The sequence below is a fragment of the Dromiciops gliroides genome, chromosome 1 (assembly GCF_019393635.1).
Source record: "Dromiciops gliroides isolate mDroGli1 chromosome 1, mDroGli1.pri, whole genome shotgun sequence".
In the NCBI taxonomy this organism is placed as follows: Eukaryota; Metazoa; Chordata; class Mammalia; order Microbiotheria; family Microbiotheriidae; genus Dromiciops; species Dromiciops gliroides.
The window spans coordinates 176,537,534-176,545,348 of record NC_057861.1 but is presented as its reverse complement, the minus strand read 5'-3'; positions in this window follow the sequence as shown (position 1 = coordinate 176,545,348).

Sequence of the window (7,815 nt, the reverse complement as noted above, 5' to 3'; positions counted from 1 at the left end):
CTACTGCCACCTGAACACCTACTCTAGGGGGAAAACCTCCTCTCATTTGCTGCTGCAAGGACCCAGTATTTCAGCAGGGTGGGAACTCCCTAGAGAAGAGCATATCATAACCCTTCTTCCCTTCACTAGATGCTTCGGCTAGGAGGAAGAAATAATCACCCTGTGTCCAACCTTTAGAGATGATGCCGAATGAACTTGGGCTGGTTCTGAAGGGATAGACTGAGCCGGCCCATCAAGGACTAGTTCAGCCTCAATAGAACCTAACAGCATGTATACCCTCAGGTGGCTTGCCTTCTAGAACCTAGGGGCTCAGACCACTGTGAAGCAACTCGGATCCTTTTTTTTCCCCCAAAGACCCCTACTTAGAGCCCGTGGGAATCCTTAATACTTATTTTAAGCAACAACACTCTCATTTTCCAGATATCCTGATCTGAGTTCCTCATGTCCTGAAAAGAAATCCATTTCCTCCAATTCCTCACCTGGCCTTCTTTATGTAGTAAAGAGTATATATAATAGCCTTTGACATACGTTTAACTATGTCTATATATGCCTCTCAAGGGTTCTCAAACAGCTGCCCTGAGGGCCAGCACCTTTGGTGCTATGTGCTATAATTCTTTAGCTTATGAAGCACAAATATACATATTTTATTTTAAATTGGCACACCTTGTGGATAGGTGAAAGGCAGAAAGTCATAGTGGGCAGAGATCTGAACTCATAGCCTAGAGGAAGTATTGAAAGTCATGCTTCAGACTCAGGCTGGCTGTGTGACCCTAGGCAAGTCCTTAACCTCTCACTGACCCTGGCAACTTTCTGAAGTCTCTAAATTGCTGAACAGTTGTTGATCACACTTGACACGAGTTTCTTCACCTGGAATCCCCAACAGTCAATGAAAGCATAATCCTAGACAATGGTTAGGTCCCTTTAGGGTACCTTACCAGGATCTGTGATTTTTATCAGCATTTCTTTGGGATCCACCCACATAGATTCCCCATGGTAGGGTAGATCAGGGTTACAGTGGAGTCACCCCGGGACCCACAGCTGGTGATGGGCCCCTGTGCACTTAGCCTGGCTGGTCTTCTGATGACAGCCATGGAGTTCGTCAGCAGGCCCATGGTCAAAACCTTTCCAGTTTAGCAGGACAAATTAGAGCCTGTGCATGCTCAATATAGCCTTTAAGAATACCCCACAATGGAGCAGAGGAGGAGGACTTTAGTGTGGGTAGAGTTAAAACATATTTAACTAGGTGCAACTAGATGGCACATAGGATAGAGTGCCAGGCCTGGAAACAGGAAGACTCATCTTCCCCAGTTCAAATCTGGCCTCAGACAGCTGTGTGACGCTGGGCTAGTCACTTAACCCTGTTTGCCTCAGTTTTCCCATCTGAAAAATGAGCTGGAGAAGGAAATGACAAACCACTCTGGTATCTTTGCCAAAACAAAACAAAACAAAAACCCAAATGGGGTCACAAAGAGTCAGACACCAATGGAAAAAGAATGACTGAACAACAAAAACGGAAATGTCATCCTGAATTTTAAATTTAAATGTAGTTAAAATGTAATTAAAGTAAATGTAATGTCTTTAAGGTAGAATGAACTTGGGGAATCCCTGATTGGGAGAAAGCCTTCCAATGTCGGTGAACTCATGAGGATTATTTTACAAGTGGATTTATCTTTATTTTCTCTAGAAAGGAAAAGGGGGGAAATGATTACAAGAGAAGTTGTGTTTATTTGTCTTTCTAAAACCACAAGCTGTCATCTCCATTCACCAGCTCCTTCTTTTTCTAAGAAGATACTTGTGATTATACATAATCATTATATTAATGAGTCATTGGGATATCTATTTCTTGGAGGTTTCTATGCCAGGTCTTTGTGTGAAGGTTTACTTCTCTTACAAGGAAAAAAAAAAAAAAAACCCAACCCTCAAGATACCTTGTGTCCTCTCCTCTATACCTGGGTTTTAAATCCCCTCTTCCCTTATTCACCCCACCCATCCACCCACCATTTAGCATTCAAGGAGAGACTGCTGATGTCTTTGGAAAATTAGAAATTTTAAAGCCTGGTAATAGGCCAGGAAAAAGCATATTGGAAAGGAATGTTTGTTTGTTTTCCCAAATCTTTCCCTTCGCTAATCCAAGCTTCTTGCAACTACCAAAGTGATTCTCCTGAAGCATCAGTGGAACCATGTCCCTTCCACATTCAGTAAGCTCCAGTGATTACCTAGCCTGAGTCATACTCCTCTCCAACTTTTGTACATCTGCACTAGAGATAGGTTGTACAAGGGATAAAATTCCAGGGCTGGAGTCAGGAAGACCTGAGTTCCAATTTGGCCTCAGCTATTTACTAGCTGTATTACCCTGGACAAGTCACTTAACTTCTGTGTACTCACATGTAAAATGGGAATCATCATAGCACCTACCTCCCAAGGTTCTTGTGAGGATGAAATGAAATAAGATTTGCAAAGAACCTAGCAGCTTGCATAGTGCCTGGCTGTAATGATTGGAATGATGCCACCTACTGGAGACTTGCTGTGGGAAAGCTCCACCATGAGGAAAATGCCTCAGAGGCATTGTGGCTTTTCTTTGGCGTCAGGAAATGACGTTTGCTCATGGGTGCTGTCTATCAAGGCTACCAGCCAATCAACTTGAGGAGCCTCCTATGGTCTGGGAGGAGACAGGAAGGAGGAAAGGGAGCCTGTGTGGAGAGCTCTGGGGCTTTTTGGGTTCCTGACTGGATGGTGGTGGCAGCAGAGGACTTCACAGGAAATTTGAGGAAAGATAGGAATGCCAGGCTGTTGGAATTCTGTTCTCAATCTTTTTCTTTCTATTTTCCAATAAACTCTTAAAAACCTAAACTCGTTTTATCAGTGATTTTAGTCAGTTTCCCCCAAAACTGGGGGAACAGATTAGAATCCACATTTAGAATCTTAAATTACACATGGCACATAGTAGATACTTGATAAAGGCTTATTCTCTTCCCTTTCTGCCTTTTGGAATTCGTTGTTTCCTTCAAAATTGTACTGAAATGACACCTACTTCACAAAGATTTTCCTGATATCCACAATTACTAGTGTTCCCCCCCCAAAAAAAATTTACATTGCATTCATTTTTATATGCATTATATATATATATACATACACACACAAATATATAGTTAATCCCCTCCCCCCAAAAAATTTGCCATGCCACTATTTTGTTCATTTACTTATTCATTTATTTATGTGTTATTATTCCATGATGTAAGCTCGTTGAGGGCAGGGTTGTTTGTGGGTTTTTTTCATCTTTGAATCCTCAGCCTCTAGCATGGTGTCTGGCACACTGGAGAAACTGGAGAAACAGCTTGTTAAGTGATTTTGATCACTTTCATTGTTAATAGATGAAAGAATTGTTAGGCAATGGACTACTCCAAGTGGGAAAGTGCTGGTAAGGATTTTTGTGCTCAGCTTAAAATATATATTTTATAATTTGTAAAAAGTGCTAGGTGTTCCACACATACTTTTGAATTAAGTTGTGACAACTCATCTGTACACTACTCAGTTAGGTGACTTGAGAGGCCAAAGTAGATAATAAAAGTGCTTGATCTGGCATCCAGGACCTGTTTGGAACACCCTGCCTCAGGTTTTTGTTTTTCAGACTTTTCAGTCGTGTCTGACTCAATCTTATTTGGGGTTTTCTTGGCAAAGATATTGGAGTGGTTTGACATTTCCTTCTCTAGCTCATTTTATAGATAAGTAAATTGAGGCAAACAGGGTTAAGTGACTTACCCATACGACTAATAAGTGTCTGGGGCCACATTTGAACTGAGGAAGATGAACCTTCCTAACTCCAGACTCAGCTTTTTCTCCAATGTGACACCTAGCTGCCTCATATGGGTAAGTCACTTAACCTATTAGAGCCTCAGTTTCTTCATCTATAAAATGGGTATAATAACTACCTACTTCAGAGGATTGTTATAAACAAACCACTTTGAAGCAGCTAGGTGGCACAGTGGATAAAGCACCGGGCCTGGATGCAGGAAGACCAGAGTTCAAATCTGACCTCAGACACTTGACACTTATAGCTGTGTGACCTTGGGCAAGTCACTTAACTTTCATTGCCCTTCAAAAAAAGAAAAAATAAATAAACAAACCACTTTGTAAGCCATAAATCATGATGATTCAAACTTTTAAAATTTTCATTATTATTGTCTGGGGTGACTAGTGTAGAAGCAGAAATGATACCCCTGCCTGCCCCCACCCACTATTTCTCAGGTTAGTCAATGAGTCTGTGAACCAGAGCATGGTGGGAACCTTATAAAAGGAGAAAGCCAGACAGTACCACAACTCCTTGTCTCAATATTCCAGCCTGTCTGTTGTAGGATGATGCAGTGGAAATAGGGTTTGATTTGGAGTCAGAGGATCTGGGCTTAAATTCTGCTCTGCCTCTCACTACCTCTGTGACTTTGGGTAATCTGCTTAATCCCTCATCCGTACAATGAGGTTAGTCTGTTTCTTACAGCTTTAAATAAATGATCCTTTGTCCAAAGGGGTTCATCTAGGTCAAAGGGATGACTTTCTAGACTTCAGCTTTCAAAGATTTTCACACTATTGCCCTGTGCACCAGCACCTTGACTGCTGTGATGGGTTTGGGGTTTTTTTCTGGGGGAGGGGGGGTGGAAATGACATGGGAAGGCAATGGAGTTAAATGACTTCCCCATGGTCATACAGCTTACTAAGTGTCTGAGGCCATCTTTGTATTCAAAATCTCATGGGCGAGTGCCCAGAAAGCTGATGACCTTTTACTCCTTACTGTTTGGGCTTTAGGGGGTTGGTTAATGGTGGAGTCCACAGGAGTTACCTTTCTGGGTGACTGAAAATAGTGACTCCTCTTGACTCCAGGGCCAGTGCTCTATCCATTGCACTACCTAGCAGTCCTGGCTACTGTAATTCTTGAGCAAGGAAGTATATAAACACTTTCCACAGTTTCCCTCACTATTTTCAGTCATCCAGAAAGGTAACTCCTGTGGAACCCTTCATGTTGCATTCATTTAGATGTATCAGTGAGGTGTCTATTGTTACCTCTCTTTGCCCAACACACTACCCACTCATGGACTCCACCATTAACCAACCCCCTAAAGTCCAAACAGTAAGGAGTAAAAGGTCATCAGCTTTCTGGGCACTCGCCCATGAGATTTTGAGAACCACAGAGATTCAGAAAAGGAAGCTAAAACTTTCCATATTGAGAGTGGGTAAACTACGTTTGTTGGTAGAAAAAAACTTCCCTGTTAGGTTTTTCCCTTTGCTCAGGTTCTGAGTCATACTGTACTTTCCAACTATATGAACTTAATAGACAATCATAATAAAAATTAATTCCTGTATATCATGTGTTATTTGGTTTTTTTCTGAGAAAGTCAAAGTATCTTATATTGTTCCATTCAGAGAGGGAGGGAAGGAGATAGAGAGAGGGAGACAGAGACAGAGAGAGACAGAGACAGAGAGATAGAGACAGAAAGACAGAAAAAGAGAAACAGAGATACAGAGACAGAGACAGAGAAAGACATAGAGAGAGAGAGGCATAGGGTTTCTTTAGTATACAGCAGAGAGTAGAGGTAGATAGTAACCTAGCAATCAGCGATTTGACAAGCATAGAGCTGACTCTTCCCTGACCAGTAACCCTACCCCGATCTTTTCCCCACCGTTCTGCCAACCTGTCTGAAATTTCCAAAGGAATAGAATTCTTCTGTAAAAACAATTCTTTTGATTAAAGCATTATATCTATAAGAATCTCCTTTTCACATGTAAATATGAAAATGAAAACAGCCTAGGGTAAATGGAAAGAACCATGGACATTTTTTCGCAACTTATAGCATCATAGCAATGCCTAGCACACTGAGAGGTCAAGTCACTTGCCCAGGGTCACACAGCCTATATGTAGTAAGAGCTGGAACTTGAACCCAGGATTCAAGAATAGGGCTTTTCCCTATTCTCTAAAGCAGGTGGCACAAGATCTGTTGGGGGTACTGAAAAACAATGTTAGAATTTCTACATACATTTAATATCTAAAAAAGAAAGGTTTTAAGCTTTAGGAACATTTACTGTATGAGTTGACACTGATGTCATCACTCGGTCTGTATGTTAGAGAGTCACATATAAATGGTAGGGAATGTGTCCAGAGAAGGGAGGAAGCTCTAACCCAAGAAAGAATCACTTCTTTATTTACCCAGTGACTTACTCAGGTCCATGTAGGCCTGGCTAAGTGCATTTGGGGATCAAGTTATCTAGTTTTCACTATAATAACCCTCACAAAATAGACAAGGAACTTGAACTGTGGACTGAAAATAATACTAATAATGAAAGCACAAGGAAAAACCCAATTAGCTGAATCAACTCTTTCTACTACTATAAGCTATTTGTTAGCCACATTTCATGGTTAAAAACAATGACAACCTGATCAAATCTGACAAGTTTAGGCAACAAATTGGAAATCATCAAGAATATTATTTGAAATACAGATTTATATCCAATACCATTAGCAAAAAGCCATGGCCTTTACATATGTAGCATTTACATATACACCATGCACATATATACATATACGCATATAGAGAGATATGTGCCTATTTATATATCTCTGTGTATCATATGTGTATATGTATGTGTGTATGCATAAATGCACCAAAGTGGCACAGTGGATAGAGCACTGGGCTTGGAATCAGGAAAAATCATCTTCCTGAGTTCAAATCCAGCCTTGGACACTTAATATGGGCAAGTCACTTAAACCTGTTTGCCTCAGTTTCCTCATCAGGAAAATGAGCTGAAGAAGTAAATAGCAAGCCAGTTCAGTATCTTTGCCAAAAAAACCTCCAAAGGGATCATGAAGAGTCAGACATGACTCAACAACCACAAATTAGCTAAAAATAGCATGACATGGGAGGCAGCTAGGTGGCGCAGTGGATAAAGCACCAGCCCTGAATTCAGGAGGACCTGAGTTCAAATCCAGCCTCAGACACTTGACACTTATGAGTTGTGTGACCCTGGGCAGGTCACTTAACCCTCATTGCCCTACCCCCCAAAATAAAAAAAAATAGCATGACATGATCAAAATTAACAAAACACTTAAAAATTAAATTACATTGCCAAAACCATGTTATAAGTGTGTCATCTATCTAATCTCTCATATCTGCACACTTTGTACACTTGCAAATAGAACTTTTAAACTTGTTTTAAATATTCTTGTTTAGCAATCTTCTAAATGAAGATCTTCAGGGGATTTTGAACCCAGTTACTGAAAAGTTAAAAATGCAATACCTTCCTATTTATAAGAACAACTGATTGATATCAAGGAAGATAGAAATTTTCTAGCTAAAGTTTCAACAAAAATCTTTGTTTTGTTGCCATGCAGTTGTCAATAACAATTTATTAAGTGGTTGCCACCAGCAAGGCACAATCCTAAGCACTAGGAATATTAAAGAAAGACAAAAAGGAAAGAAAAGGAAGAAAGAAAGAAAGAAAGAAAGAAAGAAAGAAAGAAAGAAAGAAAGAAAGAAAGAAAGAAAGAAAGAAAGAAAGAAAGAAAGAAAGAAAGAAAGAAAGGAAGGAAGGAAGGAAGGAAGGAAGGAAGGAAGGAAGGAAGGTAAAAAACCAAACAGTCTTTCCCCTCAAGGAGCTTACATTCTTGTAGGAGAATTAAATTTTAAAAATTAATATCATGGTTTAATAAGATAGCCATTGGGGCAGCTAGGTGGCGCAGTGGATAGAGCACCGGCCCTGGAGTCAGGAGTACCTGAGTTCAAATCCGGCCTCAGACATTTGACACTTACTAGCTGTGTGACCCTGAGCAAG